This window comes from Bubalus kerabau, chromosome 11 (genome assembly GCF_029407905.1).
Source record: "Bubalus kerabau isolate K-KA32 ecotype Philippines breed swamp buffalo chromosome 11, PCC_UOA_SB_1v2, whole genome shotgun sequence".
Taxonomy (NCBI): Eukaryota; Metazoa; Chordata; class Mammalia; order Artiodactyla; family Bovidae; genus Bubalus; species Bubalus kerabau.
In genome coordinates this window covers 48,788,640-48,815,927 of record NC_073634.1, presented here as the reverse complement: position 1 = coordinate 48,815,927, position 27,288 = coordinate 48,788,640, and the positions used below count along the sequence as shown (strand labels likewise).

Below are 27,288 nucleotides of genomic sequence, written 5' to 3'. Positions count from 1 at the left end.
GGAGACAGGGGTTGGATCCCTGGGTTTGGAAGATCCCCTGGAGAAGGAAATGGCAACCCACTCCAGTATTCTTGCCTAGAGCATCCCATGGACAGAGGACCCTGGGACAGTCCATGGGATTCCAAAGAGTGGGACATGAATGAGTGAATAAACAACAACAGTAACCACATTAAAGATGTAGGAAGAAACAAGCAAAATTAATTTTCACAATGTATTCTTTTACCCAGTAGAGCCCCAGTACTTTTATTCCCAGTGTTCAACGTAAAACCCTCTTAATAAGATGATGCACATTCTTCTGTTCATGTGCAGCCTGTGAAAGCCTGTGTGCATTCTTCATCTGTGGCATGCCTCTTCCCTCCCCACATTGGGGTGTTCACTGGCCCCCTGAGACTGGTGACTCTGTGTGGGAGAGCACAGGTCTGTGCACTTTCATGATTCAAGCTTCATTTAGTCTGGGTTTTCCTAAGTTGAGATAGCTAAGAAGACATAGTGAGAGCAACCTGGAATCATAATCATGGTAATTATTATTCTTTAGCAGAAAGGTATAATCTCTGTCATGCTAAGGAAGACTGTAATATTCCATGTACTCACGCAAGTTTAGAATACTAGAACCTGATTTGCTTACCTATAATCAGAATGCTTATATATTTTACAAACGTTTTAAAATGTATTTTGAATTCTAGAGGTTAAATTACCAATGTGAAATAACTGTTTTGGGGTGTTAGTTTTCAGTGTACTTCTGATATATGTCAAATACTTAATTTCTAAGTACAGAATCTAAAGTCATAGTTGTTTTTTTTTTTTAATTTTTTTTTATGTATTTATTTTTGGCTGTCCTTGGTCTTTGTTGCTTCTCCAGCTTTCTCTGTCTTTGGCGCAAGGGTTTCTCATTGCAGCATCTTCTCTTGTTGCAAAGCACGGGCTCTAGGGCTCTTGGACTTAGTAGTTGCAGCACGTGGGCTCAGTAATTGCAGCTCCTGGACTCTAGAGCACAGGCTCAGTAGTTGTGGCACATGGGCTTAGTTGTTCTGAGACACGTGGGATCTTCCCAGACCAGAGATCAAACCCATGTCTCCTGCATTGGCAGGTGGACCCTTCACCACCGAGCCACCAGGGACGTCCTAAAATCATAGTACTTTAGGGATCATTGGGTTCTTCCTAACACACACACATCACACACATTGTAGTGATGGTACTAACCATGTTACACACAATATTAGCTCATTCAGTGCTCACAGAAGTTGAGTATGTTTGGTTGCTGTGTTTCTCTTCAGAGATGAGAGTAGAGAGACCTAGCAGGTTAGGCTGAATAAGGTTCCAGAGCTGGTCAGCAGATCTGGAATTCAAACCTGTCTGATTGCTGAGGCTCTGCTTTTATCCCCTAAGCCAGGCCACCATCTCTTCATTAAAAGAAAAGACATAAACAGAGCTGTAAACTTTTATGATGGTGTAGGATTAGAGAAACATGATGGAGAATCACAACAGTGGGTGGAGCTTGGGTGTCACTCATTCTGGACCTCTTATCAGCCCTGGACTCTGGAAGGATGTATGAGCAACCTTGGCTGCTCCTATGGTCCTGGTGGGTGTGCTCTGGAGGTGGTGCAGCAGAGCATCCCCGGCCTTGCTGCTCCTCCCTCAGCCTGCCTCCTGAGCACCACAGGCCAGGGAGCCCCAGACGGACCCAGCTCAGAGCTGGGTCTCAGCTGTTCCGCCACCCACCCCAGCCCAGAAAGCTTCCAACTCAGATGGCTGGACCCACCCCACAGAGCGTCTTCAGGGGTGCCTGAGAATTTGCTTTTCTCATGAGTTCTCAGGTGCTCTGGAGTTTTGGAAGACTGCTGCTCCAAGGTCTTGGTAGGAACCTTGACATTGACTGTCATCTTAGGCGAGGCTTGTAGTACCAGACCATTCTAAACTTCCCCTTCTTTTGTCAGAGGACCCTTGTGACCCTCTGTGCTGGGCAGCCTCCCTTAAGGGCAGATGGAACTGAGGTATAACTGAGAGTCTGGTTCTTTGCGTATTCGCAGGTCAGAAAGGCTGTGGTCTCCAATGGGCTGTAGGGCAGGCAGGTGCTCTTAATTCACAGGCTTAGATTTGCAGTCCAGCTGCTGCTCCTGTGGCAGGTTCCAGGAGGAGTAACAGCAAAGATTTATTTACTTAAACAAGCTTAATAATTCTCCCAGCTGCAGTGGGGGCGGCCAGCTGGGGAGGAACCTTCCGAGAGGGAGAGATGGGCGTGAGATGCTTAGTAAGGCGCCAGTGGCTGACGCCTTGGACAAGTCCTTCAGCATCTGCATCCATCTTCCTTAAAGGATGTGCCTTAGTTTTATAAGCCTGTGAGTTTTGGCTGAGCATTTAAGGATGTCTGCAAGTCAACAGGTATTTTAATGATGTTACTTGTGAGCCTGGCTAAAGAAGAAAAGAACAGTTCTCTATCCCTCTTTCCAGCTGGGTTTGTTTTTGTTGTTGTTGGACTTTTTTTTTTTTTAAGGATTAATACAAGAGTTTAATAAGGTCACTGGATACAGACCGAAGTTATACAAATCAATACCCTACCAGTTCTGTAACATTATAAAATATGATAGATGAAAAGTACTCATTTTCATTAGAAAAATGTTTCTAATAAAATATATATTATGCTTCATTAGAACACTAGCTGTGTTCATTTTAAGGACAGTCCCTTTAAAAGCTCATGTCCCTGTTTTCAAATGTGTGTGTGTGTTGGGGGCGGGGACACACCGGATTGGCGATGATGAGCTCTCTTGTTGCTCTGAGTGACGGGAATCAGCTTGGAGACATGGGTGTTAAAAACCACAAGCTGCTTGAGTATTTTTAAGAGACCAAGAAATATCAAGGGATTCAGGGAGTTACTTTAGAAACAGTTTCTGGACATTGGATCTAGGTGAATAGTGAGTTTTCATCAAACTGCTTTTTTTTAAGGAATATATTTAGGAACAGAATCTAGCAAGACAGATATAAAAAAAGACTTTTCCTTTCTTTTGATTCTTTTCTGTGTATTTCATGTTTGTGTATGACTTCCCCACCCTGATGGTGCGACTTCAGTCACCTGCCTTCGTACCTGCACTCAGATGGTTTTTCTTTAGGAGTACAGTTACCGCCGTCCATGGACCAGCCTGGCTTGTACGTAGAGGCTCTCCTCCCTTTATTCAGCCATCTCTGCTGCTTCATTTCCCTTCTTGGAGTCTCCTTCATAGGTCTGTTTCATGTGGTTCAGGAGATAAGACTCAGAAGTGACTATAAAGAAATTACCCTCTTTAAAAAAAAAAAAAGTAGGGGAAGGACAGCAGATCCTCTGCTGTTGTCCTTGTCATGCTGAGGGGGGCCTGCGTGGAACTGAGGCTCTGTTGAGGATCCCAGGTGAGGACTCTGGTGTTTAATTGTTGCTGCTTTAACTTGTCTGTGCCTTGCACCCCCAGGCTCAGGGCTGAGTGGAGGGAGGGGAGGGAAGGGTGCCCCGCTTTCTGCAGGAAGGAGATCCTCTTTTTCTTCACGTCTCAGATCAGAGAGGGTTGTTATCATCAAGAGCAGAAAATGTTTTCAGCATAGTGCATCTTCCCACAGAGCAACATAGTGCAAATTCCCATCTGTGTTTGGATTTTCCTAGCTGTTAGGTTTGGATTGAGAAATAGTGATTCACTTTTGCAAATACAAAGTAAAAATACCTTTTCAAATGTTGATATTAAAAGAAGAAACTTGAGACTTGACCCACTACTCTTGTATATAAATTGGTGGTTCTCAGCTGGGAGTGGTTCTGCCCTTCTGGACAATTGGCAGTGTCTGGGGACATTTTCCAGTTGTCCAAACTTGAGAGTCGTCCTGGTGTCCAGTGGGTCATGGCCAGGGATACTGGCCCATCTTGGCAATGCACATTACAGTCCAGACTTCAAAGGGTTAACCGCCCAACGATGTCAGTATTTCAGCAGCCTTGTTTTAAGTGAGTACTGCTGTACTTGGCTTAAACCTTTCAGTTAATGGCCCATGTATTCTTTCATACAGTTGCCCTCTTGGAGATCATCCCTATCCCGCCATCCCCAGAATTTTTATAAACATGAAAAATAATGCCTATTTAGAAAGCTGAAGGCAAAAGGAGAAGGGGGCGGCAGAAGAAGAGATGGATAGATAGCATCATTGACTCAACAGACATGAATTTGAGCAAATGCTGGGAGATAATGAAGGACAGGGAAGCCTGGCGTGCTGCAGTTTATGGGGTCGCAAAGAGTCAGACACAACTTCCCAATTGAACAACAACAACAACAGAAAGCTGAAAAGTATTTCTGCATCTCTGCAGTTAAATATATAAAAAGGAGAAACTTTAACTGACATATCATGGTTTATCTGTTGGTGGAAAAGTAGGGCATGCATTGTTTTTTTAAATTTTCTACTTCCATTTGGACCATAGAAATATGAAATGCTGATTTTGTAGGACGCATTAGGAAATCTAGCTGAACTGTGGTGACAATACATTCTCCTTAGAATATCCACTAACAGGAAAGTGATGGGGTCCCTTATCAATTGCTTGTAGTAAGTAATTGATTTTCAGAGTTTGGTTTGGTGAAATACATCTATTTACTTAGGCTCAGCGTCCTTACAATTGGTGATGGTCTACAGAGAAAAAATTCCTTTGTTATTACTAAAGTTTATTAGGTTCTAGGTTCAGCCTACTCTTCTTTGAGCGAATCACATCTGTTAGCTTTTGAATGCTTTATTTCCTTTTTTTGTAAGGTCTAAAATAAACCCTTCAGGGGAGAGAGAACGAAAATATCACAAATTAGACGTTATCCAGGGAAAAGGAAGGCGAAAATGATAATTTGGCTGTTAGTTTCTGAGTCTCAGGGTCTGGCTCAGGGCAGAGCTGCTTGTTAGCTGCCTGGTCTGGACTGTGATATTCTGTGTACGTTTTCTTTTTTTCCTCTATGAGCAGGTCCTGACTTGAGAAAGTCAGAGAAGCCTAGATATCCAGAGGGCAGCCAATTAGAAGTTTTCTTGGCTTAATCTTGATCTGTTTTCTGTAAATCATTTCCTGTTGCCTTGCTCTTCCTTTTTGGTTGGTCGCCTCTTATCTGCTCTCTTCCTGTTCTGTTACCAGGATAAACACAGAATCAGCACTCAGGGCGTTTTTGAACTTTTCTTGGTGGAGGTGGTTAAAGGTACAATCAGTCTTTTCTTTCCTTAGCCTCCCATCCTTGCGGGCACCGAGAAAGACCTCTTAGACAGTCATAGTAATAAGTCTTTGGACAAGCTTGGAAATTTGGCAGTGGTGTGCTGGCGGGCTGGGTAACACTGTGTGTTTCTAATTGTTGTGTGTCATTGTATCATTCAGTTCCGACACTGGTGGAGGGAGCAGGTGTTACTTGGCCACCTTGGAGAGGGGCAGCTGAGGGGCACAGGGGACAGGGGTTGGCTGCAGGAGCCCTGCTACCAGGTGATGCCCCAGCTCTGGAACTACAGATGCAGGACTTTTGTAGGGCTTTGCATTTACAGTATTGAAATCCCCTCCTTCCTCAAAATAAACCATTGGCCTGAATGCAGTAACGTCTTGACTTTTAATTATAACAGTGTGTGCCAAGTCGCTTTAGTGGTATCTGACTCTATGGACTGTAGCCCACCAGGCTTCTCTGTCCTTGGAATTCTCCAGACAAGTATACTGGAGTGGGTTGCCATGCCCTCCTCCAGGGGATTTTCCTGACTCAGGGATCAAACCTGTGTCTCCTAGGTCTCCTGCTTTGGCAGGCAGGTTCTTTACCACTAGCACCACCTGGGAAGCCCAGTTATAACAGGGGCTGGATTAAAACAGCCTCATCCTGAACTTCATAAATAGCTGGTCTAAATGTGAACTTGAAAGGTCTGGCTTCCTGTGAGCAGTAGAGGTACGCATGCTCTTTTCCACCTACTAGTAGTTTTTTTTTTTTAAATTAATTTGGCTGCATCGGGTCTCAGTTGTGGGACTCAGGATCTTTCACTGTGGTGCACAGACCCTAGCTGTGGTGCTGCATGGGCTTTGGTACCCCTCGGCATGTGGGATCTTAGTTCCTCCACCAGGGATTCAACCCCTGTCCCCTCGAATACTTAACTACTGGACCATCAGGGAAGCTGCCTCACCCCCCCTACACACACTGCTGGCTTGTCCAAGGTGCACAGCTCATTTCTAACTCCTCTCCACCTCTGTTTTGTGTTCTGGGAAGCAGAAGCTTAATTCTGATGTGTGTGTGTGTGTGTGTGTGCATGTGCATGTGCATGTGCATGCGCGCGCCTCTGCATACCCTGTTTAGGAATTGCAACTGTGCAGTTCCTTTTTCAAGAAGGGTCTTCAGAGCAGCCAGCCTGCATGGTAAACTGAAGATGCTGTTCCCTTTTTGTGAATCTGGCTGGCGGACCGCGTGTGTTGAGGACAAAGCTGCCTTCTGCATCCTGATCTGACTCACAGATCAGATTACCCCCCAGTTTGTTGTCACCAAGTTGTTGAGTGGTGGCTGGAGAGGAGCTGTGGCAGGAGCTGCTGAAACACACAGGGGGACCAGACAGATCTGCTCTCAGGGAGCTTGTCAGCCCAGCCTGGGTAACTTTACCCATTCATGATTGACTCTGCTCTCAGTTAACACGTTTCCAAGATGAGTGTCATGCCTCTGTGTGGGGTTCTGTGGGAGGTGCGAGGAAGACCCATGCAAAGTCCCCAGGCCAGTTAGAATTAATTTCAGATACCCCAGGGAGGGACTTCCCTGGTGGTCCAGTGGTTAAGGCTCCATGCTTCCACTGCAAGGATTGTGGGTTCAGTCAACTGTAGGGGAACTAAGACCTCACATGTCTCAAAGTGCAGCAGAAATATTAAAAAAAAATGTTTTTTTTTAAATAAAACATCAAATATTTCAGGGGAAGTGAGACAGCCCTGGAGACCATAGGGTGTCTGCTGAGCAGGGATTGCTTCACTTGCCCGTGGTAGAGCTCTGTGGTTGCTGTAGCTGGTCAGCACCCTGCCTCCACCGACCACCCCTCTCCATCCACCCTTACTAGGATAGTGCTGTCATCCAGAGTCTGCTTGAGGCCATGCTGTCGGTTTACTTAGGATAAACAGATGGCTTTGGAGTCAACTAGTCCATAATTTGCAGATTATATAAACTCTGCTTACATGTGATTTATTTGCTGAAGACTTTTATCCAAAAAAATAGCAAAACTACTTATTGTTGCTTTTAGTGGAATGCTGGAGTCAGGAAGCCCACTGATACTTCCAATTCCCTTTTTTAAGTTGATAATGTTGTAAATGCAGTATGCCATTACATTTTAACCTAGGAAAGATTTATTTAGTCAAATAACTCCTTTGCCTGGATTCGTAATGAATACTGTAAGTCAGCCCGGATCAGGCATTTTGCAGGCTTGTTTTTTATCCTGATAGTCTGTTCAAAGTGTTTCTTTAGTTTGTTTCTTTTGAAATGTAACTGTATTTTACTTCCTTATAGATTTTTTAAAAATCTTTTTCAAATGCAGTGTTTCTATTTGTTGACCTCTGCTACATCTAGTACCAGATTGTTGTGCCCTGTTGACAGTAAGGTGGTGGACCAGTTTCTGTGTGTATGTTTAGCATCTGGAAATACTTGAATCCTTAGCATTCAAAACAATTCAAGTCATAATTAGTGATTTGTCCTTTTGTTTCACACTGAACCCGTTTACAGTTCCTTTCGCTTCTGATGAGGTGGATTAGTGTAAAATAGTTTTTGTGATATACTGTAATTAATTTGTGATACACTGTAATTAATGCTTAGTGTTTAAATAAACGTAATTTGAGAATAAAGAGAATTTAATTTGCAATACAGATTTTATGTTGCAATTTTAAAAACTGATTGGAATATATTGATTCCTGGCTTTCAGAGACCTTAACAGGAGAGAATTTAATGCATGCCAAATAATTTTTCTTGGGTCTTGTTCAAGGGAGCAAGATCTTTTGTTATCAGTTCATGTATTTATTATTTTACACTTTGTAGTACATTTATTGTTCTATTTATAGAAGTACACACAAGGTATTCTCTGAAGAACAATAAGAGTTGTACAAAAATTCAACCATATAATTATTCTATTGTGTTAAGCTAATCAGTAAGTGTGTTTACGGAGAAGGCAATGACACCCCACTCCAGTACTCTTGCCTGGAAAATCCCATGGACGGAGGAGCCTGGTTGACTACAGTCCATGGGGTCTCTAAGAGTTGGACACGAATGAGCGACTTTACTTTCACTTTTCACTTTCATGCGTTGGAGAAGGAAATGGCAACCCACTCTGGTGTTCTTGCCCGGAGAATCCCAGGGTCAGGGGAGCCTGGTGGGCTGCCGTCTATGGGGTTGCACAGAGTCGGACATGTCTGAATCGACTTAGCAGCAATAGCAGCAGCAGCAAGTGTGTGTATCTCCTTCTGTTGAGTACATTTTGTTAACTTTTCCAAAGTACACTTTGTAATTGTTCAAAGGTATTCATGTTATGCTTTGCATGTATGGATTTATATATAGTATGTGTAGTTGTTGTTTAGTTGCTCAGTTGTGTCTGACTCTTTACAACCCCATGGACTGTAGCCCGCCAGGCTCCTCTGTCCAGGGGATTTTCCAGGCAAGAATACTGGAGTGGAGTGCCATTTCCTTCTCCAATAATATGTACAGTACATATATATTTAAAAATAAACCTTTAATTTTAGAAAAGACTTAGATTTATAGAAAAATTCCAAAGAGAGTACAGAGTTTCCACAACCACCATCCCGTCCCCACTGTAAATAGCATCTTCCATTATTCTGGTACATTGGTTGTTAACCAAGGTCCATACTTTTTTGGATTTTCTTAATTTTTCCTTAATGTTCTCTTGTGCCCCAGAATCCCATCGTGGAAACCACACTGTTTTTACTCGTGGTGTGTCCTGAGGCTCCCTTGGCTGTGACAAGTTTCTAAATTTTGCTTGTTCTGATGGCCTTTTCAGTGTTGAGGAGGACCAGTCAGGTGTTCTGTGGAATGCTCCTCAGTTGGGGTCTGTCCAGTGTTTTTCTCATGGTTGGACTGGGCTATGGGCTGTTGCGTCTTGTCAGAGTGTATGGTATCATCGAGGCTTATCCCCACTGACCCTGAACCCCCGGCTGAGGTTGTGTCTGCCAGGCTGACTACTGTAGGTCCTCTGAGGGGTGACCAGGTACTCCCCTGTCTATATTGAAGTCTTGGGAAGGAAGCTTGATGCCCTCGGAGGTCCGGTGGAGGGAAATGGGGTCACATCCGTGAACCCTGCCCTGGACATGTCAGTCAGGACCAGAAGAGGGAAGTCCTTGGGGCCAGGTTCATCTGAAATGTTTTCTTTTTCCATGTTATTGTAATAGATATTTTGTTTTTTATTATTAGAGGAAAATTGCTTTACAATGTTGTGGTTTCTGGCGTATGACAATATAAATCAGCCATAATTAAACACATATCCCCTCCCTCTTGAGCACCCTCTGTTCCCCCATCCCACCCCTCTAGGTTGCCATAGAGCACCAGGCTGAGCTCCCTGCACATGTGTAAGAGTAAGTGAGAGTGTGTGACAGAATGTCTGTGGACTTTGTCCAGTTTGGGCAAATAAAAACTAGCAGATCTTCCTGGTTTCGGCACACGCCTGATCCTTGGTGCTCTGAGACAGACTCTTGGGTCCTTTGGGTCCATCCTGTGCTCAGGCGGACCCCTGGTAGGATGGGGGCCTGAGATCATTCTTCTGAGGGAGGAAGTGCTCTGTGGTGATGGTGCTCCCACTGAGATCTCAGCCCGGAGCAGGTGTGCTCCCTCTGAGGACTCAGCCTCTCGGGTGGCCCCTACCACCTGCCCAGTTGCCCTGGCACAGCTCCAGGTGTGCGTGCCAGTAGGTGTGGGCCTGGGAGCTGGCTTGGGGAGGGCTGATCAGGGGAATGACCTTTCTCTTGGGTACAGAACAGGTCAGGGTTAAAGGCAGCAGCCTATTTCACTTTCCTGTTTGCCCCTCCCCTGCCCCCTAGTGATGGTATGATTCTAGGGAGGGGTGGTGGAAGGCCCCTTGTGGGGACTCTACTTACCCTTCTGCCCTCCCTAGAGCTACTCTGATTAGAGAGAATCACTTACATTTATTCACATAAATATAACCTGTATTGGTGCATTTTGTTCATTAAAATTGACTGCAAATAAGCATCTACAGTGACCTTTTTGGGTGTTATTTTCTTTAAGTCCATGCCTCTGTGTTAAAGTATAATTTACAATTTCCATTTTGACCTGTGGGTTTCTAAACATTTTTTAAACCCTTTTTCTGAGTTTTTGCTTTGACCGACATTGTTTCTGTGAGTGTCGGCGTCTGTGCGCAGAAGAATCATGACCATGAGGGCTCCCACTTTGTTGGAAACATTTAAGGAACTGGCTGGTCTTGGTTTTCTTCCTGGCAATTCTGCTGGAAGCATCCTTCCTGTGTAAGAGCAGGGGTGCACAAGGTGATCTCTTCCGCTTGGTGGAAGAAGCCTTGCCAGATTCCGGAAGCAGGCAGCAGGTGTGTGGCAGAGCGTCGGCCCCAGGGGGCTGGTCCAGCTGCCTGCGCACCTCCTGTTAACAGCAGCACAGGGGCCTCTGCTCTGATGGGTCCCCCTGCAGCCCCACCTAAGTCTGAAATCTAGGAATTTGTTGACTCTGACGGCCCCAGTTCACTACATCCTGTGACATTCTGAGTGGTTCTCCAAAGTCGTTCTTAACCCAGGGGCCCTGCCCAGAGAGGATGGACTTTAGGAAGCCTATGACCTTGGGGTGAAAAACTCACATTTCTATCTTCATTGGCTATTAGCTGAAATTGTGTTTCCTTCCACTGGGATTGTACACAGCACAACCTCAATTCACGGCTTTCTGAGAAAGAACTGGGGCTTTTCTATCACCTTGTGGTGGGTGCAGATAGGTTGGGATTCAGGCTGCTCTCATCGTCCTTTATTACACCTGCCAGACCCTCTGGGTCGGTGTATTAATAAAGGAGCACATGTTACTATAAGGGCTTCCCTAATGACTCAGTGGTAAAGAATCTGCCTGCAATGCAGGAGATGGAGGTTCAATCCTGGGTTGGGAAGATATCCTGGTGAAGGGGATGACAACCCACTCTAGTATTCTTGCCTGGAGAATCCCATGAACAGAGGACCCTGGTGGGCTACGGTTCATGGGGTTGCAAAGAGTCAGACGCAACTAAGCCCGCACGCATGTGTTTCTATGTCTCTAGTTCTTCTTTTAAATAATACTTCAGTAACTGTCTTTTAATACAGTTGCATAAAATGAAAACCATTTCAAAGCATCCTGAGAAGGAGGGCCTGAGCCGCCTCTCCTGATGTGGGATGGGGTGTGTGGCAGGGGGAGGGGCCAGGCTGATGGGGTCTTGGGTGCTGTCTTGTCTGATGTTGGAACTGCTGGGACCTAGGCCTTGGGCCAGAGATGGTCCACACAGGCATTGTAGAATGTAATTTAATTTTACTGCCTCATGGAACTCCCTCTAGTCATGGGGTGCGTATCTAGAATCTGCCTGCAATGCAGGAGATGCGGGTTCGATCTCCCCCCCAGTGCATGTCATAAAATCCATTGCCTATAAGAAAAATCCAAAAATAATTTTAAATTCAGTAAAAAGCCTAATTGTTGCTTTTTAAAATTTATTTAAATTGTTATAGTGGGAAGGTATATATCAGTTTATTATCTAAAAAAGCTAAAGTAACTAGTGTTGTGAGGTTTATGTTGATTTACTATTCTAGTGTTTGGTTTGCATTGTGGATTTGGGACTTAGGGATTTGTAGTAACTTCTGTTATCAGGAAAATGTCAGTGACTTTTAAAAATCTCTTGCATGAAAGAGTTGGACTTTCTGGTTCTCAGGGGTTACAGCAAAATGGTCCTTGGAGTTTTTGACCTTGTATTTAGAAGAAATATTTTATAAAATTAGAAATATTTTGGGAAAGGTTTGGGCTTCCCTGGTGGCTCAGACAGGAAAGAATCTGCCTGCAATGCAGGAGACCTGGGTTCAATCTGGGTCGGGAAGATCCTCTGAAGAAGGGAATGGCTACTTGAGTATTCTTGCCTGAAGAATTCCATGGACAGAGGATTCTGTAGGCTACAGCCCATAGAGTTGCAAAGAGTGGGACACGACTGTGCACTGAACACTTTAACTTTCATGTTACAAAATTAGAAATAGTTGGGGAAAAGAGTTGGAACATGGAGCTGTAAATGCCAGCTGCTGGTGGTGTGGAGGAACCTTCCTCAAGCCTGAACAAGGCAGTGACAACCACTGATATTTACCTAACGTTCCATCTGCTGCGTCTGATCTGATCTTCTCTGCGCCCCTGCAGGCTGCCTCATCCCTGTGTAAACAGGGAGTTTATCCAAGTGCAGTCCTGGCAGAATGTCTGGAGCATTTTTCGTTGTGGGTGTGTTATACTTGAACTCGTGTGTGGTGACCCTTGGCGGTGGCTGGCTGGGTGTCTTTGCTGGACAGGTGAGTGGGGGGCAGACATCTGCATCCCTGATGCACCCCCAGGGCTTGGTGGGCTGTGGGCTGTGGGCTGCCAGGACCGCATCCCGAGGGCGCCATCCTGCTGTGCCTCCAGCTCCTGGCTGCCCCCTCCCTGGGAGCTGGATGATTGGTCAGTTGCTCAGGTCTCCCTAGGGGGATTTGTGACACTGACAGGTAACAGTCTGAAAGTGCAGGCTGAACACACACATGCTGAGTAAGACCTCATATTCGGAGACTCATCTTTTCTGGTACCCCTCTTTTTTGTGGGATTTCTTTTATTAAGCAAGGCAATGTACTAACTCTTCTTAAAAAAATTGTTTTCATTTATTTATTTGGCTGTGCCGGGTCTTAGTTGTGGGACACGAGCTCTTTAGTTGCAGTATATGGGATCTAGTTCCCTCACCAGGAATTGAACCCAGGCCCCTGCATTTCTTGGGCTCCAAAATCACTCCAGATGGTGACTGCAGCTATGAAATTAAAAAACACTTGCTCCTTGGAAGGAAAGTTATGGCAAACCTAGATGGTATATTAAAAATCAGACACATCACTTTGCCGACAAAGGTCCATTTAGTCGTGAACGAATATACAAATGTAAAAGTTGGACCATAATAGCTAAGTGCCGAAGAATTGATGCTTTCAAACTGTGGTGCTGGAGAAGACTCTTGAGAGTCCCTTGGACTGTAAGAAGATCAAACCAGTCAACCCTAAAGGAAATCAACCCTGAATATTCATTGGAAGGACAGAAGCTGAAGCCCCAATACTTTGGCTACCTGATGTGAAGAGCCGACTCATTGGAAGAGACCCTGTTGCTGGGAAAGGCTGAGGGTAGGAGAAGAGGGTGACAGAGGATGAGATGGTTGGATGATGGCATCATCTACACAATGGACATGAGTTTGAACAAACTTTGGGAGATAGTGAAGGACAGGGGAGTCTGGCGTGTGTCAGTCCGTGGCGTCGCAAGGAATTGGACACGATGAACAACAACAGCAAGTGTTAATGATCCTATTGGCTTTATTCCCTGATTCATGTGTCAGGCAGCTTTCCATCAGCAGACAGGAGTCCTGGGGAGCTGGACAGAATGAAGGACTTTATGGGCAGAAGGGAGCAGAGACCAGGAGGTCAATTTGGACAGAGTGGGTTGGTTATTAAGGTCATTATTAAGGTCATTATTAAGTATTAAGGTTATTAAGGTCACAGGTTGGTTTTTTCCTGTGTGGAACGGACAGCAGGGGTCTGCCAGGCAGGTGACCTCACCAGTGCTGGTCACATGATCCCTGATGGACTGAGTTCAGATTCTGTTTGTGGGAGAGTGGAAACTGTGTTAAGTCTCCACTTGGTGATGTGGGGCTTACACTAGGTGATTCCACTTCAGGACCATGCTCTTATTTTTAACAGCATAGAGCAGGGGTTGGCAAACTCTGGCCCTGGCGCCAAACCCACTCCCCACCTGGTCTTGTGAGTGGTCATATTAGGACCTGCCCTGGCTCGGTCATTTACATGTGGTCTGTGGTTGTCTTCCTGATTCCAGGCAGGGCTGAGTCATTGCCTTAGAAACTAACTCCCAAAGCCTGAGATATTTATCTGGTCCTTTTCCAGAAAAAGTCTACCCACCCTGTGTACCAGGAGACAGGGAGGTGAGGTGAGATTGGAGGTCTTCCTCTGTCACTTTGCTGGTAGGAGCCCAGCGCTTTTTCCTGTGATAAGAGACAGGGATGCTTGTCACTGGGGGGGTGGTAGGGTAGGGGTGTTGAGGGGTTGGGGGAGTGGGGTTGGGGTGAAACTGCCCCACAAGCCTGGGGGGTTCCAGCACATCACCTGCAAACACTGAATCCATATCAGCGCCTCTCCCTGTGTCACCCAGAGCCTCCCATTCAGGTAGCCACTTTCTTTCTACATGTGAAGATTGGAGATGCCCAGAGGATTCCAGGCCCTGAATTTTCAGAAATGAAGGCATTTAAAAATAGCGCCCCCCCCCCCAACCCCCGCCCCTACACACACACTCACTCACTCACTAGAACTGTAATATAAGCTGCAAACATGAGCTAAATACCTGTGCTTAGTCATGTCTGACTCTTTACGATCCCATGGACTGTAGCCCACCAGGCTCCTCTGTCCATGGGATTTTCCAGGCAAGAATACCGGAGTGCGTTGCCATTTCCTCCTCTAGGGTATCTTCCCAACTCAGGAATGGAACTCAGGTCTCTTGTATCTCCTGCATTGGAAAGTGGGTTCATTATAACTGTGCCACCTGGGAACTTTAAATTTTTAGTAATCCCATTAAGAAAGCAGAAAGATATTAATTTTTGTAATGTATTAATTTAGCTAGCACAGTATCATTTTAGCTTATAAAAATGGCTAGTGGGATTGGTGATTTTTACATTATTGTGTGTGTGTGTGTGTGTGTTTTTCTTTTTCAGTCTCATCTCTGGGACCTGGTGAGACCCTAGAGCAGGACACGGCAGACTGACTGCATCTTAGCGTTCAGTAGCCATATGGCCAGAGGCTAGAGAATGGATGGGTCTCATGTTTTCTGATACCAGCTGTGTGTCCTGTAATTTAGTTGAATTCTGATACCAGCTAATAGAGGTTGGTGCTATCAGTTCAGTTCACTCACTCAGTCATGTCTGACTCTACGATCCCATGAAGCATGCCAGGCTTCTCTGTCCATCACCAACTCCTGGAGCTTGCTCAAACTCATGTCCGTCATGTCGGTGATGCCAGGCAACCATCTCATCCTCTGTTGCCCCTTCTCCTGCCTTCAATTTTTCCCAGCATCAGGGTCTTTTCCAGTGAGTCAGTTCTTCGCATCAGGTGGCCAAAGTACTGGAGCTTCAGCTTCAACCTCAGTCCTTCCAATGAATATTCAGGACTGATTTCCGTTAGGATGGACTGGTTGGATCTCCTTGCAGTCCAAGGAGCTCTCAAGAGTCTTCTCCAACAGTTTAAAAGCATCAGTTCTTCGACACTCAGCTTTCTTTATGGTCCAACTCTCACATCCATGCATGATTAATGGAAAAACCATAGCTTTGACTATATGGACCTTTGCTGGAAAAGTAATGTTTCTGCTCTTTAATATGCTGTCTAGGTTGGTCATAGCTTTTCTTCCAAGGAGTAAGTGTCTTTTAATTTCATGGCCGCACTCACCATTTGCAGTGATTTTGGAGCCCAAGAAAATAAAGTGTGTCGCTGTTTCCATTGTTTCCCCATCTATTTGCCATGAAGTGATGGAGATGGATGCCATAATCTTAGTTTTTGAATGTTGAATTTTAAGCCAGCTTTTTCACTCTCCTCTTTCACTTTCATCAAGAGGCTCTTTAGTTCTTCTTTGCTCTGTGCCATAAGGGTGGTGTCATCTGCATATCTGAGGTTATTGACATTTCTCCCAGCAGCCTTGATTCCAGCTTGTGCTTCATCCAGCCCGGCATTTCACATCATGTACTCTGCATATAAGTTAAACAGGGTGACAGTATACAGCCTTGATGTACTCCTTTCCCAATTTGAAACCAGTCTGTTGTTCCATGTCTGTTTTTCCATGTTCAGTTCTAACTGTTGCTTCTTGACCTGCATACAGATTTCTCAGGAGGCAGGTAAGATGGTCTGGTATTCCCATCTCTTGAAGAATTTTCCACAGTTTGTGGTCATCCATAGTCAAATGCCTTTAAGTAGTCAATGAAGGAGAAACAGATGTTTTTCTGGAATTTTCTTGCCTTTTCTATGATCCAGTGGATGTTGGCAATTTGATCTCTGGTTATTCTGCCTTTTCTAAATCTAGCTTGAACATCTGGAAGTTGTTGGTTCATGTTCTGTTGAAAGCTAGCTTGGAGAATTTTGAGCATTACCTTGCTAGTATGTGAGATGAGTGCAGTTATGTGGTAGTTTGAACATGCCTTGGCATTGCTTTTCTTTGGGATTGGAATGAAAATTGACCTTTTCCAGTCCTGTGGCCTCTTTTGAGTTTTCCAAATTTGCTGGCATATTGAGTGCAGCACTTTCACAGTATCATCTTTTAGGATTTGAAATCATTCAACTGGAATTCCATCACCTCCACTAGCTTTCTTTGTAGTGATGCTTCCTAAGGCCTACTTGACCTCACACTCCAGGATGTATGCCTTTGGTGAGTGATTGTACCATCATGGTTGTCTGGGTCAGTAATCTTTTTTGTATAGTTCTGTGTGTTTTTGCCACCTCTTCTTAATCTCTTCTGCTTCTGTTAGATCGATACCATTTCTGTCCTTTATTGAGCCCATCTTTTCGTGAAATGTTCCCTTGGTGTCTCTAATTTTTTTGAATAGATCTCTAGTCTTTCCCATTCTATTGTTTTCCTCTATTTCTTTGCACTGATCACGGAGGAAGGCTTTCTTATCTCGTCTTGTTATTCTTTGAAACCCTGCATTCATATGGGTATATCTTTCCTTTTCTCCTTTGCCTTTAGCTTATCTTCTTTTCTCAGCTATTTGTAAGGCCTCCTCAGACAATCATTTTGCATTTCTTTGTCTTGGGGATGGTTTTGATCTTGGCCTCTTGTACAAACCTCCGTCCATAGTTCTTCAGGCACTCTGTCTATCAGATCTAATCCCTTGAATCTATTTGTCATTTCCACTGTATAATTGTAAGGGATTTGATTTAGGTCATACCTGAATGATCTAATGGTTTTCCCTACTTTCTTCAATTTATAGGTCGACCCTATAGATGAAGGGCTTAGTAGATGCCAGGGGTTGAGTCTGGACCCTGCTATGCTTCTGACCCACTGGCTATAATTTCGGGATTCCCATGACCCTCCTCTTCGGGTTTGAGAATTTATTATAATGACACAGGGTCAGGGAGGCACTTTATTGTCAATGGTTTATTGCAAAAATACATCTCAGCAGCAGCCAGAGGGAAGAGGGGCACGGAGCCAGGTGTTGTGGTGCTGGCTGGGGGTCAGTGCTGGAGAGGCAGAGTGTAGGCACCCTCTCTGGGCACACAGCCCTCCCAGCACAGCAGGCTGTTGGCTAACCCCTGGGCACCTAGATCTGGTTCTGGAGTATTCATAGCCCAGTCTCCAGCCCCCTCCTCACCCTGGTGTCCCACCTTCCAATCTCAAGGTTGGTTTTTCCTGGCCAGGCCCCATGCTCAACTATGGGTGGTGGGAGAGGGCAGCCTTGGGCCACTTCATCAGCATCAGCTTGGGTGTGGCATAGGAGCTGGTTACCAGTAACCAGAGACACCCCCATGACTGAGGACATGCCCACCTTCAGGGGGTCCGTGCTGGGACCAGGCCACGCATGCGTTTGAGTGATGTGAGGATGCCCCACACTGCTTCCCGTCCCTCCTCCCCGGGGCCGTGCCCCCTTAGAGAACACTCCTCCTCTGTGGAACAGCTGACATGGCTTATGTCACATTCCTCTCCACCCTCTGAACTAACCGTGCCTCTCACTCCCCCTGTTCTTGGTTCTCAGGAAGCAGACGCAAGAAAAAATATAGTAACATTTCTAGGGAAGCTCAGAGATAAGTGCAGCACAGAAATTGTGACTCTGTTTCTAATAACTTGAAGAAGAATCATTAAACTGTGGAGGGGCTGTGGCTGCAGCTTTTCTGAGACATGGGAGGTATGGAAAAACTGCCACGCCTTCCGCTGTGTGTGGAACCCCGGGGTCAATTAGATCTCAGTCCGGGCAGCTCCCGTCCCAGGAGCCGGGCAGTCAGGCTCCTCCCTGGGTGGGAGGACCATGTGCACAGAGGCACTGCCAGGAAAACTGGTTTAGGAGGAAAAGCAGAGGAAAGCTGGGATTTTTATTCCTCACGTAGGCTTCGGTCTGCCTTCCTTGTGTGACGTGTCTGCATTCTTAACGTTTACTTTTTAGCTCTTCCTTAAGGCTTTTAAATCCAGGGGTCGGGAAACAGTTCATATCTTGGTCTCCCGGGAGGACCGTGTCTCAGGCCTGTGGTCTTGCCTCTTGAAGCCTCTGTTGCCTGCACTGGAATATGGATTGTTGTGGAGACGAAAATGAGGCAAAATGAGTAAAAGCGAAGTCCAGGAGCTGTGTGAGTTGAACACAATTGCTAAAGAAATATCTGAGAATCAGCACTAAAAAAAATGTAATATTTTACATGCGACTTGGGTGAAATTCCTTAAGCCTTAAGGGCATGATGAAAATTTCTGTTATTGGAGCTTGAATTAGAAGTGGACCTAGTTCTAAGCTCTAATGTTGAAGATCTTTAAAGAGTGGTATTTGTATCTGGCTTTTATTTTTCTGAGAATTACAGCTACATCAGTGATCAAATACAGTGTTTTTCCATAGCTAAGAAGTACTGAAACTGACTGTAAAATGTATGTGTGTGATCAAAATCACAGCTAAAATAATTTCCTTGTTGATAGAAGGCTACAGAATGTCTTTCCAAAGAGTGTGCTCCAGAAACAAGGGCTGTTGATTGGTAAAATGAGGAAGACCTGCTTTACTGTTTGAATCATCTGTCACGTCACAGAGGGCTGCCTGCCTAGGATATGGATGTTGATATTTAGGAGTCTGAGTTCATTATTTTACATTCAGACATCTTATTTTTAACAGGTCAAGAAAAATATGTTTGAAGAACATATTTTTAGCCTTTTTATTTGTTCAGATATTCAAGAAAGTCATTTTGGGGAAGTAAGCTATAGTGCCCGTCACTCAATCGTGTCTGACCCTTTGCCACCCACGGCCCAGCAGGCTCCTCTGTCCATGGGCTTCTCCAGCAAGAATACCGGAGTGCGTTGCCATTTGCTTCTCCAGGGGATCTTCCCAACCCAGGGATTGAACCTGTGCCTCCTGCATTGCAGGCAGATTCTTTACTGTCTGAAGCACCCGATGCTTGGATGGCAACACTGACTCAATGGACTTGAATTTCAGCAAACTCTGGGAGGAAGTGAAGGACAGGGAAGCCTGGCGTGCTGCAATCCATGGGGTTGCAAAGAATCAGATATGACTTCGGGACTGAACAGCAATAGCGAAACCATAGTGCCTTAAGTAGATTTTTAGATGGCTGATAATTTGGGTTTTCTGTGTTGACAGTCCTGCTGTTAATCTCACTGTCTCTATCCTCCTCCACAGTTTTCGTTCTGACTCTATAGGAAGAAACACAAAACTGAGTTATATTTCGGGCGGATATTTTAAGAGCGGTTTCCCATTCTTTCTCATCACATGGCTTCGGTGATTTATTTTAAATGTTATTTTCTTGTGAGGCAAGGATAAATTTTTTAAAAGCTAGTGTTTCTTAAATAGAGGCTGTCTTAGCTGGAACAGCTATACAAAATACCACAGATTCGGGGAGGGGGGTGCTTAAGCAGCGGACCTTTGTTTCTTGCCCTTCTGGAAGGAGACTGGAAACCACAGTCAAGGGAACAGCAGATTTAACTCCTGGTGGGACCCACTTCCTGGTCTGTGAAAAGTGCAAGTGTTCGTTGCCAAGTCCTGTTCGACTGTTTGCATCCCAATGGACTGTAGCCTGCCAGGCTCCTCTGTCCATGGGGATTCTCCTGGCAAGAACACTGGAGTGGGTTGCCATTTCCTCCTCTAGGGGATCTTCCTGACACAGTTCAGTCAGTCGCTCAGTCGTGTCCGACTCTTTGCAACCCCATGGACTGCAGCATGCCAGGCTTCCCTGTCCATCACCCACTCCGCGAGTGTGCTCAAACTCATGTCCATCAAGTCGGTGATGTCATCCAACCATCTTACCTCTGTCGCCCCCTTCTCCTCCTGCCTTCAATTTTTCCCAACATCAGGGTTTTTTCAAATGAGTCAGTACTTTATATCAGCTGGCCAAAGTATTGGAGCTTCAGCTTCAGCATCAGTCCTTCCAATGAATATTCAGGACTGATTTCCTTTAGGATTGACTGGTTGGATCTCCTTGCAGTCCAAGGGATTCTCAAGAGTCTTCTTCAACACCATAGTTCAAAAGCATCAATTCTTTGGCACTCAGCTTTCTTTATGGCCCAACTCTCACATCCATACATAACTACTGGAAAAACCATAGCTTTGACTATATGGACCTTCACTGGCAAAGTAATATTTCTGCTTTTTAATATGCTCTCTAGTTATCTTCCAAGGAGCAAGTGTCTTTTAATTTCATGGTTGCAATCACCATCTGAAGTGATTTTGGAGCCCAAAAAATAGTCTGTCACTGTTTCCATTGTTTCCCCATCTATTTGCCATGAAGCGATGGGGCTGGATGCCATGATCTTAGGTTTTTGAATGTTGAGTTTTAAGCCAGCTTTTTCACTATCCTCTTTCACTTTCATCAAGAGGCTCTTTAGTTCTTCTTTGCTTTTTGCTATTAGGGTGGTGTCATCTGCATATCTGAGGTTATTGATATTTCTCCCGGCAACCTTGATTCCAGCTTGTGCTTCATCCAGCCTGGCATTTCACATCATGTACTCTGCATATAGGTTAAATAAGCAGAGTGACAATATACGGCCTTTACGTACTCCTTTCCCAATTTGGAACCAGTCTATTGTTCCACATCCGGTTCTAAGTGCTGCTTCCTGACCTGCATACAGACCTATTGGGAGGCAGCAAGGTGGTCTGGTATTCCCATCTCTTTCAGAATTTTCCACAGTTTGTTGTCACCCACACAGTCAAAGCTTTGGCATAGTCAGTAAAGCAGAAGTAGATATTTTTCTGGAATTTTCTTGCTTTTCCTGTGATCCAGTGGATGTTGGCAATTTGAGCTCTGGTTCCTCTGCATTTTCTAAATCCAGCTTGAACATCTGAAAGTCCTTGGTTCACTCTTGAAGCCTGGCTTGGAGAATTTTGAGCGTTACTTTACTAGCGTGTGAGATGAGTGCAATTGTGTGGTAGTTTGAGCATTCTTTGACATTGTTTTTCTTTGGGATTGGAATGAAAACTGACCTTTTCCAGTCCTGTGGCCACTGCTGAGTTTTCCAAATATGCTGGCATATTGAGTGCAGCACTTTCACAGCATCATCTTTTAGGATTTGAAATAGCTCAACTGGAATTCCATCATCTCCACCAGCTGGGATCAAAGCCGCATCTCCTGCATTGCAAGCAAATACTTTACTGTCTGAGCCACCAGGGTAGTCGCTTCCTTTTTGCTGTGTCCTCCTAAGGTGGAGGGAGGGCTTTGGCCTCATCCCCTTCCTCTGAGAACATTTATCCCGTCAGGGGCCTCCCCCTCATGACGTCAGCTAGACCTGGAATCACCTCCACACGCCATCACCCTGGTGCTTAGGTCTTCAGTGTTTGCATTTTGGGGAGACACAAACATTCAGTCTTAACAGGAGCTACTGAGACTTGCTGTGACTTCATAACCCTTTCTACAAAAAGCACGGACCTTCTTTAACAAAAGCCAGACATGGCTCAGATGGTAAAGAATCTGCCTGCAATGTGAGAGACTCAGCTTCGATCCCTGGGTCAGGAAGATCCCCTGGAGAAGGAAATGGCCACCCACTCCAGTATTCTTGTCTGGCAAATTCCATGGACAGAGGAGCCTGGTGGGTGGCCACCCACTCCAGTATTCTTGTTTGGCGAATTCCATGGACAGAGGAGCCTGGCGGGGCTACAGTCCATGAGGTCACAAAGAGTCAGATACAACTGAGTGACTAACACTTTACACACTTGGTTTAACACAGTTTGCCACTGCTCCTAACGTTACTTTCTTCCATCTCAAGTGAAAGCCCTTCTGCTGTCAGAGATTCCCTTCTCCTGTGAGGCCCACCCACCCTCTCAACTCTGTGCCTCTCCTGCAGCTGTTGCCAGGGTTTCTGGCAGACTCGCTCCCTCCTGGGGCAGCTGGAGGGCCTAATTTTCCATCCCCTCCCTGCCACCATCCAGATACCCGCTGCTGCGGAAGCATCCAGGACTTCAGCTTGAAGCCTTGGGGAGATCAAGCAGGTGCACCATCCCCTGTTTGAAGCCTCACCTGGAAGCCCTACCCACCTGCAGCAGGTGTCTGGTGGGGAGGTGTCCTGCTGGGAATGCTAATGGGGCTTATAGAGCAGTTTCTCCTCAGCCTGTTGGAGATGCTTGTCTTTTCTGGCCCCAGGTTGGAGAACCTTGAGTGAGACTGTTGATTTTAATGTTCTGAAGGCCCAGCAAACACTCTGCTTAATCCCCAGAGAGAACCTTTGGTCTGTTGACACGAACACAACTGTGTCCCACCCATCTGTCCGTGGTCGGTGAGCGTGAAGCCTAGAAACAGGAAGGTGTCCTGCTCTCTCCTGTGAGTGTGGGCAGCGTCGTGGTTCTCAATTGTATCCGTCATGCACTCAGCCATCCATCCCAGACTTTCCAGGAGGGCCTGATCTCCAGGCGTGGACCACCCACCCCAGCTCAGGGCCAGCCTCGATGCCCAGCCACCCTGAGCCTGGACGTGTTGCTGGGGGCTCCACTTGGGGCCCTCCCTGCAGAGGACACGGCAGGAGGCGGCACAGCTGTGGGGCCTCTGAGTTCTGTTGTCTGAGTCCTCCTTTCTGGAGTCAGCTTCCTGGCCTCTCCCGTGGTCACAGAGAGGTCATCTTGGGGGCGTAGCCTCCCTTCTCTGGACCTCCATCTCTGGGCCCCCCGACCCCCTGAAACAGCTTTCATTCTGCATGTCCTTCTCCAGGGATTCACTCAGTCCTTGCGTCCCCCACGTCTGGGGAACAGCCAGGACCCATCCTGCTTCACTCACTCCACCCCTCCTCGGACGGCTGCCCCTCATCTCTAGTGCTCTGCTCATGACCCCCTGTGATGTGTGTGCAGCCTGCAGAGCAGGTGTGTGCAGCCAGGTTCAATGGAAAGATCTGTGCCCTGTCACACCTACGGCTCCCCCGCTTCCTGGTCCTATAATAGCACCCCAACCACAGCGTCTGGCTCAGCTCATACAGGTATCATGAGATGCCACACATTGGGTGTTTATAAACACGGGCATTTACTTCTCACAGTCTTGGGGGCTGCACATCTGAGATCCCGGGGCCAGCTGGTCAGCAAGGGCATCGCCCTGTGTCCACTTGGTGGCAGGCGCTGGCAGCCCTTGGGGCCTTCTTTTAAGGCACTAAACCCCTTCATGAGGCTCCACGCTCACCACCTGAGTGCCTCCCAGAACCCCCCACCCCCCACCAAGTACCATCACCTTGAGGGTAAGGAGTTCCGCACAGGAATTTGGGGGGCACATCAGGGTTCATGAATCATATACTGTGGCATCTGAGCGTGTGGTTATCTCTCCCTTGAAAGATTTCGTGCTTCAGTGTCCTGTTGGACACGTATGCGAGCATCTGCTCTCTGCTGAGCACTGTTCTAGGCTCTGGTGTCCTGTAAGGGGAGGAGATGATCTGCTCCCCGGGCCTGCGCCCAACTCCTCCGAGGGTGAGTGGTGGTGTGGACTTCTCTGGGTAGTTCGATGATCATTTGTTTAACTAGTTCAATTTGTTTAGGAAAAAGAACCCTGATTTGTATCATAAGAAAAGTACCAGAGACCTGAAATGAACCCCACGTCCAGGAACCCTAACTGACAGGTGTCTGCATGAAGGAGGCTTCAGGTGTGGGGTCCTCCCCACAGCAGCCCTCCGTCTGCCCTGTGTGGAGATGTTCTGACCGACGCTCAGTCTTTTCTGTTTGAGCAAAAATAAGGCTGATGATGAATCAGAATCTGGTGGCCTGCCTGGGTAGGATGTATTGAAAGTGAAAGTGAAGTCGCTCAGTCATGTCCCACTCTTTGCAACCCCGTGGAGTGGGGCTTACCATGCTCCTCTGTCCTTGGGATTTTCCAGGCAAGAGTACTGGAGTGAGTTGCTATTTCCTTCTCCAGGGGATCTTCGCAACCCAGGGATTGAACTCCGGTCTCCTGTGTTGCAGGCAGACACTTTACCCTGTGAGCCACCAGGGAATCCTTAGAATGTATTGCTGCTAAGTTGCTTCAGTTGTGTCTGACTCTGTGCGACCCCATAGACGGCAGCCCACCAGGCTCCCCTGTCCCTGGGATTCTCCAGGCAAGAACACTGGAGTGGGTTGCCATTTCCTTCTCCAATGCATGAAAGTGAAAAGTGAAAGTGAAGTCGCTCAGTCGTGTCCAACTCCTAGTGACCCCATGGACTCCAGCCTACCAGGCTCCTCTGTCCAGGGGATTTTCCAGGCAAGAGTACTGGAGTGGGGTGCCATTGCCTTCTCCGAGAATGTATTGAGTGCTTGCTTAATGCCGGGTACAAGCCAAGCACTTTACTTATTTGATCCTATGTGTGTGTGTTTAGTTGCTCAGTTGAGTCCAGCTCTTTGTGACCCCCATGGACAACAGCCTGCCAGGCTCCTCTGTCCATGGAATTCTCCAAGCAGGAGTACTGGCGTGGGTGGCCATTTCCTGCTCCGGGAGATCTTTCCAACCCAGGGATCAATCCCAAGTCTCCGGCATTGCAGGTGGATTCTTTATGGCTGAGCCAGCCTGGAAACCCCATGATTGATACACAGTATATCATCAGTAAAGCAAATTTTCTTTGGAATTGTGTGATTATCTAATGTAACACGGTTACAAAGTTTTATATGATGTGTAATTGAAAAAAGTACTTTCTAAAATTGCTACCAGATGGAACTGTTAAGAAATTAAGTAACGTCCCATTGTCCTTATATCCTGTGGTCTGCTTTTGACTTAACTATTTTTCGTGAAAATACTAATCAGTGATGTTCAGGTGTGGGGAGCAGGGGCACACGGGTGACGAGAATTTGGTTGGTTTTTAGATTCCTAAGAGATAGTTTTGAACTACAGAGAGTGGTAAATCCCAGCAATCACTCAGCCCCAGTGGTCATCTTCTGGGGACGAGTCTTGTCCCATCTTTGCCGCCTCGTGCCCCTCCCGACCATCACGTTCCTGTTACTTGTAAAGTGGACTCCAGGCACATATCATTTCTTGATACATTTTTAACCAGACTGTAATTTTTAATTTCAAATTGGTTTGTTTGAAATTAATTCTGTTTCCTCCCACTTGTTTATTTTTCTCACATGTCAGGATGGTCCCTTGATATTATGTTCTTCATTGTCTCCTTTGGGTTTTAAACATTATTTATGGGTTTACGGCTTAATTTAAATAGCTTCTTTTGTATCTCAGGCTACCTTTCAACTGAAGAATAATCAGTTAATTATACCCTGTTGAAAATTAGTTCTTTTCCCTCTGTGACTCCCATGCCTGGTTGGCCCAACCAGAGCACCGCCCCCTCCCCGTGTATGAGCTTCATGGGCTGCACTGATTCACTGGGACTCGTTAATGTGAATGTTTTTTCTTTGTACACTTGTCATGCTCATAATCTCCTCATCTGTGAGTGCGGTGGGCTCGCTGGTTGTCAAAGTTCCCATTTGGTTTTGTGGTTACAACACAAAACCCAGTATGAGGCGTGCTCCCCCCCCACCCCACGTTGTTTAGGGAGTTGATGACACCCACCCAGGAGAGTGGAGTTTGAGGAGAGTGGAGTTTGAGGGCCCGTGGTGTTTTGCTTTGGCCTGTTTGGCACAGCACTGTGGGTGTCCCTGACCCCGGGCAAGGTGGGTGTGGGGGAGGAGGCCACATGTGGCCCACCTCCCCTGGGAGCCCAGGGTCTGCACTGGTGTCTGGTGTGACCCGTAGCTCTCACTTCCCCTTCCTGTCCTGGGTGGGAGTGGGAGACGCCCTGCTTCTGTTCCAGCTATAACGGCCACACCTCCTGGATTTTCTGTAACAAACTCTCTTCCTACTGTTTCCCCTTCTTTCTGTAAGCATTCCAAATATCTTGCAATTTCAATGTTCTCTGGAAGCAGCCAAAGAAATTTTGGGGGCGGGTCAGGATCATCTGTCACTTCACTGGGCATTTGGCTGGTGGGCCATTCCTATGGCCGGGGCAGGGCCACCCAGCTGTGGTCGCCGGCTGCTTCCTGTGCCTCCCCTCCCCTCCCCACCCACAGAGCATGTGAGTGTCCTTGCTGTCCTCTGGCCCAAAGAGGAAACTTTGATACTTGGAACTTGACTAGGGAAGGGAACTTCGAATTTTCTCCATGTTTGGCCACTGAGTGACTAATGCAGTTTGCCTGCCTACCTTTCACGGCCCCTCTGCTTCACAAGCTGGTTCTGGTACCCCTGTCCTGCAGGGCGACATCAGCTTTTCCCAGTTTCCAGGGATCTTAGCCATCAAATCACAGGTGACAGGTGCAGAGTGACACACCTTCCTGGCCTCTTTCTGTTTCAAGTCCACTGGGAGTCACCACTGCTGTCTCCCTTTTCCAGGTGATCTCTGCTCTACCCAGGCCATGGGGTTCTTCCTTGGGGGTTCTCTTAGGAAACGGGAATCTCTTGGGTATTTTGGACGGGGAATGTGTATGAAATGTGTAAAGGATCGCAGCAGCCATGGGGCAGGAAGAGTCACCCAGAGATGGAAACCAGGAGCTGCTGCTGTCCCTGGTCTGGGAGCAAGTCCAGGACCCCTGCCCTGGGTCACCAAGCAGGAAGCAGAGCTGTGGGCCACCCAGCCCCCACGCTCCCAGCCCCGGAAGCAGCTGGAGCCTCCCTAAGTGGCGGCGGGGGTGGGGACAGCAAATGTGCCCTTCCTCTGGCTGTGTTGCACCAGGGCTGCTGTCCTGCAGAACTAACCAGAATGCGGCTGGCAGGGACCTGGGGAACACAGCTTTCTGGTTTTCTTTTCTGGCAGCACAGAGTGTGGCCAATGCCTGCATCCTGACACCAGCAGGCCACGCGTGGCTGGGGGGACACTTGAGGTGCTAGGGGAGCGAGTGAGCCACCTGCCTGCGGTGGGCGAGGGTGGCGGCTGCCGTGTGTCTCCCCTATGGGGTCAGCAGAGATGGTGGAGGGTCCACTCATCTGCA

At 46.7% G+C, this 27,288-nt stretch overlaps 1 protein-coding gene across 3 annotated transcripts in view; it reads left to right on the top strand.

The window, feature by feature from the left end:
• Positions 1-27,288, top strand: part of NCK2 (NCK adaptor protein 2) — a 115,269-nt gene that overhangs the window by 6,061 nt on the left and 81,920 nt on the right. The window contains exon 1 of one of the 3 annotated variants that reach the window (XM_055540268.1): positions 2,105-2,379. The exons of the other annotated variants lie outside the window; for them this stretch is intronic. The gene's annotated coding sequence lies outside the window, so the exon portion shown is untranslated. Of the gene's footprint in view, positions 1-2,104; positions 2,380-27,288 lie in introns of those variants that run through there. 3 annotated transcript variants of the gene reach the window in all.